Source organism: Anthonomus grandis, chromosome 1, assembly GCF_022605725.1.
Source record: "Anthonomus grandis grandis chromosome 1, icAntGran1.3, whole genome shotgun sequence".
In the NCBI taxonomy this organism is placed as follows: Eukaryota; Metazoa; Arthropoda; class Insecta; order Coleoptera; family Curculionidae; genus Anthonomus; species Anthonomus grandis.
This window is the reverse complement of record NC_065546.1, coordinates 45,812,648-45,828,008: the sequence shown is the minus strand read 5'-3', so window position 1 is coordinate 45,828,008 and position 15,361 is coordinate 45,812,648. Positions and strand designations below refer to the sequence as shown.

Genomic DNA, 15,361 nt, shown 5'->3' with positions numbered 1-15,361 from the left:
TACGATCCCGAGTGTTAATTTTATGCGCACTTTTCCCATGAATTCACTACTTATTTGTTCTTATAATATTTGCACGCGTATATACGTAAAAAGTAACTCTATTTAGCCGATAATTCATATGCAAATATTTTTAGTTCCTGCGGATTTTTATGAATCAGATTTTTTAACGATACGTAGTAAAACTGAATGCGGATAATATATGCTTTTAAGGTCAAAAATATTGGAATTTATTATATGAAATGTTTAGGCTGTGCCACAAAGGAGATGTTTGACTCTTAAAGAAACCACTCAGTTCAAAGTCTTGTATCTAAAAAACTAACGGAAGTATCTCCATAAAACAAAAAATAAAATATTTCTTAAAATCTTCTCTAGAAAATATTGTTTATAGTTTAAATTAGTTCAAGCAATAATTTTGGAAATATTAGACTTTTATGCGGTGATGTCCAAGGGAAACGTTTAACTCTTTAGATGACCACTCAGTTCAAGGAGCTGTCTCTTAAAAACTAGTAGAAATATCTTCATGAAACAAATAGCAGAAGATGCCTTAAAGTGTTTTCTAGAAATACTGTTTATAGTTTAAATTATTTTCAGCAATAACTTTGGAAATATTGGACTTTTTAGGCTATGCTATTCAATCCTTAAATTTATTATTCAGTTCAAAGTCTTGTATCTAAAAAACTACTGGAAGTACCTTCCAAAACAACATGGGGTTCGGGTAATAATTTTGGAAATACACTTTTTGGCTGTGCTATCCAAGGGAGACGTTTGACTCTTAAGGTGACCACTCAGTTTAAAACCCTGTTTCTAAAAAACTAGTGAGACTATCTTCATGAAACATATAATGGAAGATTTCTTAAAGTGTTTTCTAGGAATACTATTTATAGATTTAATTATTTTAAGCAATAATTTTGAAGATATTGGACTCTTTAGGCTGTAGGCACGTTTGACTCTTAAAGTGGACATTCAAGGACTTGTATCTAAAAAACTAAAGGAAATATCTCCATAAAACAAACAGTAGAAGATTCCCCAAAAAATTTTCTAAAAATATTGTTTCTAGTTTTAATTGTTTTAAGCAATAACTTTGGAAACATTGGACTATTTAGGCTGTGCAATCCAATGGAGACGTTTGACCCTTACGGTGACCATTCAGTTCAAAGTCTTGTATCTAAAAAAATACTAGAACTATCTTTATGAAATAACCAGCCTCAAGAAATCAAGATTTCTTGAAATTATTTCTAGAAAAATCGTTCTTATTTCAAATTAGTTCATGTAATAATTTTGGAAATATTAGAGACGTTTGACTCTTAAGGTGACCACTCAGTTCAAGCACCTGTTTCTACAACGCTCGTGGAAATATTTCCATGAACCAAACAACAGAAAATTCCTTATAAAGCAATTTTAAGCAATAATTTTGGAAATATTGGACTTTTTAGGCTGTCCTATCCAAGGGAGACATTTGACCTTTAAGGTGACTCAAAATCTTGTATCTAAAAAACTAGTTGGAGTATCTTCATGAAACAAAAATTAAAATATTGCTTAAAGTATTCTCTAGAAATATTGCTTGTAGTTCAAATTAGCCCAAACAATAGTTTTCGAAATATTGGAATTTTTAAGCAGTGATGTCCAAGGGAGACGTTTGACCCCTTAAAGTTTTCACTTAATTCAAAGACCTATACCTAAAAACCTACTAGGAGTATCTTTATCAAATAAAAATCAAAGTATTTCTTCAGGTGTCCTCTAGAAATATTGTTTGCAATTCAAATTAGCCCAAATAATAAGTTTGGAGGTGACTACTTAGTTCAAAGACCTTTACCTAAAATTTCAATGAAACCAAAAGCAGAAGATTCTTTGAGGTATTCTCTAGAAAATATGATTTATAATTCAAAATAGCCTAAGATGAAAAAGGTCAATTTTAATTTATATGAAAAGTTCTTCCAAAATAAATTGAAATACGCGATAACACGTTCCGAGAACTTCTTTTCTATCATATTTCGGATAATTACCATCAATATTTATGCGTTAGCTGATCCGGTAATAATTCATATTTTAACCAAAGGAGTATGGTTATTATTATTATGGCAAATGCATATCGAAATCTACATTAAATATGTGGCATTAAGCAGGTATTCTTCATTCTAATACGGTATATTTTCTCAAATCATAATTTGTATGCATAAGTAACTGCTTAAGTAATAACACCGTTTACTTATATACTAATAGGGCATAATAATTAATCATCCATCTGCAAAATACAATTCACACACACACACACACACTTTCAAAGATAATGTAACTAAGCCACTAAAAAAAAGAATCTCGGCCTTGTCACCCTCGCAAGTTTCCTTCTAAGGCTGCTCCTACATTGGAAGCGGAATTTCTTCAGTCTTGACGGTCTGAGCGGGTCTGAATGGGTCTGACCGAGTCTGACGAAAACAAACGCAAAGGCGCCGTATTTTCCTACACTAGGGCCAGTTGTCGTGCCGAGAAGGAGCGACGGGTCTGAACTGGTCTGACAACAACCAAAATAGTTTGTTTTTCTCCCAGTTGGTTCGTGTTTATAAATCATAATAATTGTTGTTATAATGGTAGACAAAGAAAACTTGATTGAGTTAGTGCGTGAGAGAGTGGCTTTGTGGGACCAGAGGGACAAAACTTACCACAGCCGCGATTTAAGGGGAAAGCTGTGGGATGAAGTTGGTAAAGAGCTTGGAATTGAAGGTAATAAGTTTATTATTACTAGTTGATATAATTATTAACTTATTTATAAATAAATATGTATATACAGGGTGCCCCGTAATTATTAACGACCGAAATTTTATCATGCTATAATGTAGGTAAAAAAAAACCAAAATTTTCATCATATAATGTTTAATTCCATAGTGCAGTATTCTGTCTGCCTCGCTGTATCTAAGGTTTATCTCTTATTATTAACGTTGAAGACCATTTCATTCTGCCACGAAACACTTCCAGGGTCATTGAAGTAGTCTTTGTAGAAATTTCTCACCTCTTGTGCAGCGGTAGAGGATCTGTTAAATCGTCTTCCGCCAAGATCTGGTCTTTTATGTTTTTGTTGGTATTCCTGTAGAGCGTCTTCAAAAACTCGTTGATTCAGTGTAATATTCTCTTTGTCAATAATCAAATTATGCAGAAGGCACATGCATTTGATTATTTTCTCAGCTTTTTCTACCTCTTTTTCAATGGCTTTGTAGAGTAATCTCCATTTTGCAGTTAAAATTCCAAATGCGCATTCTATACACCTTCTGCACTGTGACAATCGATAGTTGAAAACGCGCTGTGCTTCGGTCATTTTTCTTTGACTGAATGGTTTTATTAAAAAAATCTTTAAAGGGTACGCATCGTCACCGACTAGAACAAATGGAACCAGAGTGTCACTGTCATCGAATGGTGAAGGAGCTGGCAACGTTTCAGAGCAATGTTCAAAAAAAGTTGAGATTGGAGAAGCTTCGAATACGCCCCCGTCACTTTGCTTTCCGAAGGGTCCAACGTCAATGAATATGAATTTACACCGAGCATCTGCTACACCGTGCAGATTAACAGAGAAAAATTTTTTATAGTTGTAAAACATGGTACCACTGTTCCGAGGAGCTTTGATTTTAACATGTTTGTCGTCTATGCAACCGGCACAGTTAGGACAGTTCCACATGTCCTTAAATTCTGCAGGAATTTCAAGAAATCTTGCTCGATTTGGAACCGGTAAATGGATTGGAGCTAATTGGTTCCAAATAGCATCAGCAGTTTCTTCTACGATTTTACCCACGGTGTAGTTATTCATGCGAAATGTTTCGCTCAGAGCTTCAAAAGAAAGATCTGTTGATAGATACCTAAAATAAAAAAATAATAATTAGAAATATTATAGTAAAACAGACATGAGCTAAGAAAAAAGTATATTTAAGCTTATAACCTTAAAACAAATAACCTGTACAATACATGTCTTTTTATATTAAGTATCATTTTGTTGTTATTTATACAACTTCTTGTTTCAGGAGATATGGCCCGCAAGAGTTGAGAGTTGCTGAGAGATATGTTACGCAAGAAAATTAAGGAAAACTGTGGTGCGTCAGGTGCTGCTGCCAAGTCTAAGTGGGTTTATTTTGATTCATTGAGCTTCTTGCTTCCTATGATGAAGCCAAGAACTACTTCAGGAAATCTTCCTGCGTCTTAAGTAGCAATGTAACAATGATGGACATGTAATCAGGTGAAATTGATGAAACTCAGGAATCAGGCGAAACTCCTCGATCGCAACACGACTTTGACGTCCACACTGAAGATAAAAATGTTGATGAGCCTGAGGAACTTACACAAGTAAACAAAGCTCCACACCACCTACTACCACCTCCTCGACAGACAAGAGTAAGTTTCGGTGCCCCGGACCAAAGAGAAAGCAAAGCCAAAACATTCAAAACGAGGCACTAAAGTTAGAAAGAAGAAAAGTGCAATTGCTGGAATCTCGTTTTTCGGCATCACAACCGACCAGTTCAGCAGAGGAGGATGAGGACCTATCATTCTTCAAAAGTTTACTTCCTTCGCTCAAACAATTACCACTCCTAAAACGAATGAAATTACGATCAAATATTCTGAATTGTGTTATCGCTGAGCTTGAATCACTAGAACCAAGCAACACACCATGGACATCGCCATTGACAGTTTTACCTCACCTCACTCTCCACGAAATTACACAGGATACTACCCCAATCAACCGTATGCATCCAGTTCTTCGGATATATTAAGCTCCATTCTTTCTCCATGCCAACCGGAAAATTCCGAACAAGCAGAATCTCAAAATATCTCAATTACTTTACGAAACTTAATTTAATTTTTTTACAATTTAATTTGTTGAAATAAATATGTTCTAACTTACGTATTGCCGAAATTGTATTAGACTCGGTATTAAAGTAACTTACCTCAACAAAATCGACAGTTTTTCTGCTGGCTCTATACAATTCCTGAAGTTACTCCACTTCTGTATGTCCCCTTTTATGTGTGACAAGATGTAGTCAAACGTTTCAACGGTCATTCTGTGATATTTTTTAAATTTGTCTGGATAACCACGCATAGGTAAGCAGGTTAAGTAGTATTCGCTTTGCCTGTGGTCTTCATTAAACTCATGATTCCACTTTCTCGTAGGTTAATTGAGTAGTAAATTTTGGTCCATTAATATAAAATCAAAAAGTTCCTCATCCATTTTTAAATTCAGATAATTACAACTGGGGCAAAAACTTCCTTTCTCGTCGAGAGCTCACACTGTACTGCATCCTGAAACCACTTGCAGTGTAGGCGCGCAGGATCTGGTCGGGATGTGTCTGGTCTGGTCTGATTTGGCCGGGTTGGCTGACCAGATCCCATCTGCCTCCAATGTAGGAGCAGCCTAAGGATTCACACCTCTACAGCACTACGACCTCGATTTGATCTACGGCCTCGACAACTTGGACTCCGTATGGGCATACAGTTGCCCTACGTGGATCTACGAGACGTCTACATGCTCTACAGGTCATTTAGGCAGGCCTGGATCGACCTGATCCAGTCTATTTTCGACGCGAAGACAGAGACCACCGCGAAGAATTTATTCCAACAGGTGGTATATATTTATTTATAGAATATTAAAATGTACAAGATGTTAAATATTAAAATATTTAAACATTATAATACCTTAGCTCAATAACGTAACATAGTCCAAAAAATATCCAATTTAAAAGTAAACCCTAAACACATTATCCAATAATAAATACTATTAACCTGTTTGTTAGTTTTTAAACAGAAAACTTTTGTTAACAGGCCGCGTGACCCATGCACGTGTCACAGCTCAAAATTAGGTTTTGAACCACTCTCACAATTAAAAATGTAGTAATGTATTAAGAAAAATTAATAAAAGAAAAAGCAAAAAACCACTATAAATTAATTCGATTGTAAAAACTGGAACCCGTATTCGTTTTTTACATTCTAACCTTAAAACTTACTATCCCTGTACATTATTCCTTCAGTACTTATTATAAATCTTAATATTTTTTCGAGCCTGTTTAGCTGTGTGCTCGCATCAAATTAGCTGTGTACGCCACGTGTGCCATATATGCGTCACAAAAAATTATGCAATTTTTGCAAAAAAAAATATATTGGCTTTACAGATCGTAAAAAACATTTGTACGGTAAAGCCATTTAAAAAAAAATCACTTTGATAATTTATAGTAATTTAAATCTAATTGCTTCATCAATCGAATCATTAGATAATATTAAATTTATTAGTAAGATGATATTTACTAATTAACTTTTCTATTATTGGTATTTTTATATGAAAAGTGTCATATAAATAACGAAACCTATAAAAATTAAAATGAAGCAATGAATTGATATGTTTATTATGCATAAAGAACACGAGACATAAATTAATTCCTAATAATTTCCATATTATTTAATTATAATCGTAAATAAAAAAAATTGATAATTTTGGTTCGTAATTAATTAAAACTATCAGTTTACAGGAAGCTTAATTTGATTAAAGGATCCTTCTTATCTGATATCCCTGAGCTCATTCTATAAAAGAGACATTGTTTACCTAATTATAGATTTATTATTAATAAATATAAATTTTAAATTAAATATAATATTAATGTTGCGTTTATTTTCTCGAGTTTACATATCTGCCGGTCGCGGGAGAGCATGTAAGTCATCAATTTTAAAAGCAGCGAAGGTTGCATGCAAAAGGTTGATTATACAATATTAAATTTATGTAATAACATTTTGTTTTTCAGTTTAGGTTTAATTTATTTAATTGATTAATAATTAAAAGAAAAAAACAAATCCTGATGCAGTTAAAAACTGTTATGTTATATAAGCACCAGTAATTGCTCCTAGAAGATTTTTATTTATTATATTTAAATGAGGAAGACTAGTAAAAAAGCAATGAAGAAATAATATAAGTTAATGAAGCAAACAACGAAGATACTTAAAAATTAAACGAATTTTAGGAGTTCAGAAAATTAGCTGTTTAGTACAAGTACGTTTTTCGCTCAACTAAAATTAGTCCTTAAAATAAAAAAAGTAAGATAATACTCCAAATTATTGGATATTCTAGAATTTTACTTGAAATTTCTAAAAACGGGACCATACGTTTAAAAACAACCTATTTTCTTAAAAATCCGAACCTCAAATAAAACAGATCAACCATAAACTCATCAGTTAATAAAAGTTGATTTTCTCAACTGACTTAACCCGAATTTGATTTTTATAAAACCAGTTAATCAGTCTCTAATTATGAAAAACGAAACGGTTTTATACTATACTCGTGAGAAAAATATAAATTTCGTATAAAAGCTAAGATGACACATGAGATAACACCCTTTTTATAGCGGTCAACTTAATAAAAAATAATAAAATTATTAAATGAGTTAGTATATTTATTACCATATCTTGAAAACAGGTGTTCAACATGGATCGCAGATGTTACTGCCCATTTTTCAGAAATGTAACTATCTACCAGACAACTTTCATCTTTTATTCTTTTTTTTTTGTTGAATGACGAGAGCAAGATTTGCATGGTTAATACATATAGTGATAGTCGTTTATCTTATGAGTTCTTTTTTTTTATTTTATAAGCTGGTAAGTTTTTTTATATTCTAGGGGATTTTTGTATAAGCCGGGTTTGGCTTGTTAATGTTAATTTATGGAAACGTTTTGGGACGAATAATTCAGGATTTATTTATTTCTATAATAAGTAGCTTGATGTAAAATCAGTTGACCTTCCTATGAGTAACGTTTCTCTCTATTTTCTTTCAGCAGTGATTTATAAATGGCCAAAAATATAACAATAATCAATAATATGAAAATGAACAAAACTATAGGAAAAATAAAAAACAAAAAAGCAAAAAATACAAAAACGTAAAACATAACCCTATAGCAATTTAAGCTTTTTAAGTCTTAATTTAAATGAATTAACAGACTTATCTACAATGGGGTCTAGATTAAGCTCATTAAATGCTCTCGTTATTCTGGTGATTGGAGAAAAGAAACCGTAATTAGCATGATGGAAAGGCAAACGAAACATATCAGGATTGTGATATCTATTATTGATATTGACATTGAATGTTATAATTTTCAAAATATTAGGATAATAAAAAAATCCTTTTAATATTTTATAAAATGTGAGTAAATCTAAACGGGTTTTCCTTGTTTTTGGACTATCGGTGTTAAATACAGGATGTTTTGGGAGAAAAGGGAAATATTTTAGGAATATACTTAGAATATCAAAATAAGATAAATTAATCGATATGTTTTAATCCGATTCTCAACCGTTTCGGAAATAATCGTCTCTAAAGTTTTTTTTGTAAATTTTTGGAGTAATTACGTTCTCTGTATTTCTAACTCACGTTGCAAGTAATTCATCATTGTTTGTTAATACCTATTTTAATTTTTTGGTAGTTTTGACAAGCATGGTTGTTACTTTGATTAATTCTGAGCGTTTTAATTTGAAAAGAGTAAAGTTTTTATTACGTAATGCCTCACACATTCACCCATAGAGAGTATGCTGACATGATATTTGTGTATGGTATCTGTAATGGTAGCGCATTTCGTGCTGTTGATGAATACCGACGTCGTTTTCTAACTCGAAGAATTCCTAATCGAAAAGTATTTCAGACAGTTTTTGCAAATGCTCAGGAAACAGGCATGTTTCCAAGCTTAAGAGTTAATTCTTAACGAGAAGCGGGACCAAATGTGGAAAATGAAAGAAAATGTTCTGGATATGGCTGAAGAGAACCCGAGTGTTAGTATGAGGTGGATTACACAAAAACTCCGATTAGAATCACATGTGGACGTTGGAAAGACACTTAGGAAAAACGGTTTTAAGCCTATCCATATTCAACTGGTTCAACATCTTCAAGAGGGTGATTATGGCTTAAGGGTTCAATTTTGCGAATGGATCCAACAAAATCGAGGCCTACATAAATAAATTTTATTTACCGATGTAGCACATTTTACCCGCAATAGAACTAATAACCGACACAATGAACATCGGTAGTCAGATGAAAATCCTCATGCCACGTATGAACAAAATTTTGAACATTGATTCAGTGTCAACGCATGGTGTGGAATGCTGAACGACCAGTTGTTTGGTCCTTTTGTATTAGATGAGCGTCTCACTGGAGAAGGATATTTACGCTTTTCAACACGATGGAGCCCCGCCTGATTTTAGTCGAGTGCGTAATTTCTTAGACAATCGTTTTCCTGATCGTTGGATTGGCAGACATATACAGAGTTCGTCCTCCGTTGAGTGCAGATTACCTGCACTTAACGTCGAAGTGTTCTCTGAACCAGTTTCTCTGTACCGAGTGTACCAGTACGACCGACCTCACCGTCCTTCTGCCCGACGATCGAGTCAACCATGGCTCAAAAACTTAATAAAAACTTTTCCTTCCTGTTGTAGGATGACGAGGATGGATTCTCGAGATTCTGCAACACGGATGAGGATGAGGAAACACCTCAAGACGAGGCCGAACTAAGAGCGGACCTAGCCATTCTATAATCCACCCCGTCAAGCCAAGAAGAGCTATCCCACTTCTACGTTGTCCTCATGCGTAGTGCCAATAGGAGGCACGATAAGGAAATGAACGATCTCCGCCGAGCCTTCCACCGGACGACCAGAGCACTTAAGAACTGAATAAAGGCTCTTGAGTCCGCCCTGCCGTCTGCCAACACTGCGGTATAGGCCAGTACCGCAGTCGAAGCCCCCCTGTCGCCCTTGAAACGCCTGCTGAGTCCATCGAGATGGCCGATCCAATTGTCATACGAGAGAAGCAGAGGTAAGAGGAGGTATCTGCTGCCCTCCAAGCCATAGGAATAAATCAAGGCCGCATCGTCAACACACGTGACAGCGTAAAAATCCATCCACAGTCGATAGAGGATTACAGGAAAACCCAGAGCCACCGTGATGAAAAACAAGTGCAGTTCCACTCCTTTTCCTTACCAGAGAACAGGAGACTATACATCGTCCTCCGAGGACCGCTCGAGCACTGGCCAGCCGAGAGCATCCTGGAGGACTTAAAGAAACTGGGATTCCACCCACACTCCGCAGCCCGGTACTACAATAGGCACAGACAGCCCACGCCACTAGTCCTCATCCAGCTCCCGAGAGAGGAAAAATCTATCTTCTCAATCACGGAGCTGAGGGGCATCAAACTCAGGGTGGAAGCCCAGAGAAACAAATCCAGAAGGATTCAGTGCCACAGGTGCCAATTCCACGGGCAGGCCCAGGCCAGGTGTACAGCAGCCTTCAAATGCGTGAAGTGTGGCCAACCTCACGCAACCGCTGACTGTACAAAACCAAGAGACCAGCCAGCCACATGCGCAAACTGCGGAGGTCCGTACACAGCAAACTACCTGGAATGCCCCAGAAACCCCAAGCAAATCCTGAAGGCCAAAGCGGCCAGACGGGATCGCCCATTCACCTGGGGCACCCAGGACAACAGCCGTCTTGCCGCTCCCCCCACACTCCAGCTTCCAGCAACAGCTGCCGCCCCTCCTCAACCCGGTGCAGACCCAAATGCCATGCTCGAAGCATTCCTTGCTTCGATGCAGCAGCAACTCCAAATGCTGCTGCAGAGCATCAAACCAGTGGAGGTCAACTAATCTTCTTCACATTTTTCCTTACAAAGGCCATCTATTCTTGTTTTTATGCCATTTCCTTAATTTTTAAGAATATAATATATAATATCCCCTTAGCTCAGTAGGCATGAATCTTAAGCTTAACCTGTGTATATATCTTTATATAAACAAATGTCAGTTTCAAAGTAAGGATTGGCAGAGGAGGATCTTAAATTTGGCCACCGAGGTCACCAGACTTAAATCCACTGGATTATTGCCTCTGGGGGTCGATGAAAGCTCTAGTATATACCAGCTGAAACCATAGGACTCCACAATCAAATTTTAAATGCTTAAAATAATATTAAAAACAATACCCAAGCAATTAAACGTGCAACACGAGCGCTTTTCAAACGTGCTGCAGCTTGCCTTAAAGTTGGTGGAGGTATTTTCGAACACATTTTAAATTAGTGGAATTTTAATTTTTTTACTAGTATTTGTTTGTGTTGCTTTTAAAATAAAAAATCTTACAACAAAATTTCAGAACCGATTATTTCAGAAACGGTTGAGAATCGGATTAAAACATATAGGTTAATTTATCTTATTTTGACCTTCTGAACATATTCGCAAAATATTTCCCGTCCCTCTTGAAACCCTGTATATCCCCTGTATTCTTATAATTAATATGAAAATTCTGGTAAATTTTAATGTCAACCATAAAGGCTAGGGAACGACAAAATGTTTTTTGAAGGGCTTTAATTGCTTTTACATGGTTATAATAAAAAGGTGACCATACAGGCACGGCATATTCAAACCAAAGTTTATATATTTCAAATTTAGTTGTACAGACTCTGCCAGAACGAACAATTAAATAGTATAACATCTTGAAACAAAAGACAGACATTTTACCATAGTTACGCACAACAAAACCAAGTTTAAGCATACCATTCTTAACAATCTCAACATAATCAGGCACAACTATCAATTTAGTATCCAATAACACACCCAAGTCTCTAACAATAGCAACAGATTTGAGAACCAAGCCATTTTTTGGGTAATGATTTGCAGCTAATCTTAAGGAACGACCTAAAGAAATGCTTAAGCATTTTTTAATATTAAGCTCCACGCCATTATTTACTGACCATAAAAAGGCACTACCAACATCAGCTTGTGAAAATTGCGCATCGTATAACACAATGAGTGACGTATAACACGACAAACATCATTAATAAATAGAATGGATAAAATAGGCTCTGTGCGGAAATTCTAAAGTACACCGGAAAAGACTTTGAAATTGAATTTCTTTAGAAATTATGTAATTTATACGCACCAATTGAATACGATTCGACATTCGAAAATCCATCATTCCACTTTAAAAGACTATCGCCCAGATCCATTACACGCAACTTCTGAATGAGATGTCCATCGCTCACTGTGTCAAACGCCTTCAAGAAGTCTGTAAATATTGCCTACAGTTCTTAAAAGCATTCAACAAATATTGCTGATATTTAAGAAAATTAAGTAAAATAGATTTACCCTTAGAAAAACCGTGTTGCTGATGTATAATTATGTTTTGAGTACGCCGTAAGAGCTCTCTGGCAAAAAGGCGGTCAATAATTTTGGGTATTTCATGTTAAATGCTCACACCCTTGTAATGTCATTTCCATTCGCTCTCGGATATCAATATATCGGAGTCAGGAAACTTGCTTTCCAGTAATCTGGAAACGTCCTATGAGATATTTGCTGAAAGCTTACTAGCAGTAGAAGGACTTAAGAGCATTGCAATCTAAAGTGCTTAAAGGAATAACGACATTATTTTAGTCACTCATTTATAATTTTCGAAAATTTTCTTGCTCTATTGGAGAAATCACTTACTTCGTATCTTTATGTAGTGAAGAGAGCGCATATTTCTTTCAGATACTTAGTACACCTTAGTCGAACCATTAGTATATCAGGGTTTTCTATTTAATTTTTTTTATATTAATAATAGGAAAAACAATGTTAGCATTAGTAATAACTACCTGATGCAAGCTATGCAGAAGATCCGTAGTAGCCAAAAGATCGTTCGGTTTTGGTTTGCTGCAAAACACAAATAATTTGTCAAAATTAGCATTACTATAAAGTCTATCGCGTGTAAACTTATTCTCATTAATTCCTCTATCAACTTTCATAAGCCCAACTATTACCTCAAACTCAGTTATACCGGCATTGATAGTTTTATACTGATTGTCGTTTTGGTTAAAATTTGTACAAAAGTAATCTATCATTAAGGAAGAAAATGCTGAAATTTCCAAAAATAATTTTCAATCAACAAATGATCAAATCTATCAATACTAATGAATATAAACTTAGTTAAAAAAAAAACTGTCCCTCATAATAAATGTACCGCCATGTGCAAATTGCCTGCGTGAGAATTTAGAAATCAATACCTAACCAGCGATATCAATAGACCTCAACCAGTGTCAACATCCTAAGGAATGTACTGATTCTAAAAATATTTCTAATTCACTTATTTTTGAACTAGCATAAACTAAACATTAAAAAGTGTAGATGTGTTCACAAATCTATCAAATGAACTTACACAGACACGGTAGGTAGAAACACACCATCGTCGCAACTTACGTTGAGAATCTTTGAACATTCATCTATGATATTATCAACAACATACTAACCAATGTTAGCATTGTTTATAAACTTTAGCCTGATTATGAGTAGAATAATTTGTAATATTGCTTACTAAATTACCAGAGAAACTTACGTTAATAAAATCAATATACAATATTTGGCCAGAAGTAAATTTGTTATTTCTAAAAGCATACTCGCTTAATCTACCTAATTAATCTTATATATGCCTTAATTAACTTCTCTATTATGTTTACTAAATGGATATAAATAGTTTGATTTTATTAATGGAATTAAGTGCAAATCAATGTTTGTATTTAGTTCTGATTTTTTTAATTTTTGATTTAAATAGTTAAATGAGAGAGAAGGATAAGTTATTTGTTGACGTATTAAACGATCTGTTATTTGATTACTAAATGCATTTGGCTAAATAATGGTTTGTATATTAAATGTGTTGCAGGATTGATTGTTAATAATATTGTAATGAAATTCGGGAACACACTTTTAATGGAAACGTCAAAAACACTAACCTAACCCGACTTGTTTTCAAGGTAAAAACAACTGACTAATCAATTAAAACTGAATAAAATGTCATGAAGCACGTCATTTTTAAAGCCCGATAGAACAGCTTCGAAATATTTACAATTTCTTCATTGTTTTTGCCGAAAGAGACCAATAATTTTAGGAGTATACTGACAGTCAAAGCAAACAAGGATACAAAATCTAGAAAATTTAAAATACAAGGATTTACAATAATATAACCTGAATCGGGGCCAAAATAGATCCCTGAAACAAGATGAACTACTTAAAAACTAGACACTATGATGAAAGTATTAGAACGAAACGTAAGTAGAACGTAGAACCCTAAATAAATCCTACGAATCAACTATAACTACAGAATACGAATAAAATAGTCCAAAACCTAGGAGAATAATGAACGCATTTACATTTTTATAATAATATTATTTTTAAACCTATAAACAGATTGATCACCCAATCAAACAAATCATTTTTTCTTAAATTTCAAGTAGTTTGAAGTAGCTTGAAGTTAGAAACCATATTTCTGCTCAATTCTTGGAGATCAGCAATATCCTTTTGAATTTTGAGACTTGTCTCAGCTTTTAAAACAATTTCTATTTCTAACTACCTCTTCCCCTTCTAGATCAATCATTATGCGTCGTTGTCTCAGATATGCACCGAATTGTATTAATATATCAATTTCTGACTCTTGCGAATGTTTGTAAACATCAGCAATAATTGCATGTTTCTCAGAAAAAGCATATAAATGGCAATATGCATTAAGATCTAATTAAGATTTTATATTGTAGTTAGTCTGTGCTTCTCCACTTCTAGCTGGTTCATATATTAAGAAATCGTTTTTGTTTTATTGTAAGATGCAAAACATTCTGTAGAACAAAGTATTTTATGTTCTCCCAGTTTTTGATGGCTTTTCATATCTCTTTTACGGTAGCTACGATACTACTATGTGTTTACATCGGACAAAATCTGAATTTAAATTTTTTATCCGTAACAGTAAATCCAAAAAATTTAGTGGACCAACAAGCAGTACAAAATCCATGAAACAAGAATTGGACGTAGTTTAACAGAAAACTTCCAACCCTCAAAAGTAGAGTTTTGAGTAAATCAATATTATTAATTTTTTTAACAGTAATTTAATAGCATACATTACAGTATAATTTGAAAATTATTTTTTTAATTTTTATTCAGCAAAATATCCCATTTTTAACAAAGTGAAACTAAGAGAAAAATATTTTGTTCAATATTTTGAAAAATACAGCAATTTTTTTTGGGGTTGGTTGCTTTCTGCATTATTATGTATTATTAAAATATTAATATAATTCAAAAGATCCTTACAAAAGAAAAATCATTTATTGATAAAAAAAATCATTAAACATCTTTAAGTTCAATATCAAGACTAGCTATGGTATACCCGTCAATATCTCCTTCACTTGTCATCTCCTTGTATTTTTTTGCAAAAATCTAATGGGATACGATGTATCATTTCGTTAATATTTGCAAGTTTTTTTGCAGCGATCATCTTACCATTGGGCCATAGCGTACTCATTAAAAAAAGTCTTCTATTTTTATTTTCGTGCTTTTCCTTCCTTCTTTCTTTTTAAGATCAATCTTG

General features: G+C 34.2%; 1 protein-coding gene across 10 annotated transcripts in view; it reads right to left on the bottom strand.

Annotated features, from left to right (window-relative positions):
- LOC126740480 (uncharacterized) overlaps positions 1-15,361 on the bottom strand; it is a 262,862-nt gene that overhangs the window by 199,232 nt on the left and 48,269 nt on the right. Inside the window, exons 2-4 of one of the 10 annotated variants that reach the window (XM_050446567.1) lie at positions 12,609-12,666; positions 12,463-12,548; positions 12,313-12,381 (exon numbers count right to left, since the gene is read on the bottom strand). The exons of 7 other annotated variants lie outside the window; for them this stretch is intronic. The gene's annotated coding sequence lies outside the window, so the exon portion shown is untranslated. Of the gene's footprint in view, positions 1-2,787; positions 3,843-12,312; positions 12,382-12,462; positions 12,549-12,608; positions 12,667-15,361 lie in introns of those variants that run through there. 2 more of the 10 variants (XM_050446574.1, XM_050446520.1) reach the window with 2 other exon arrangements.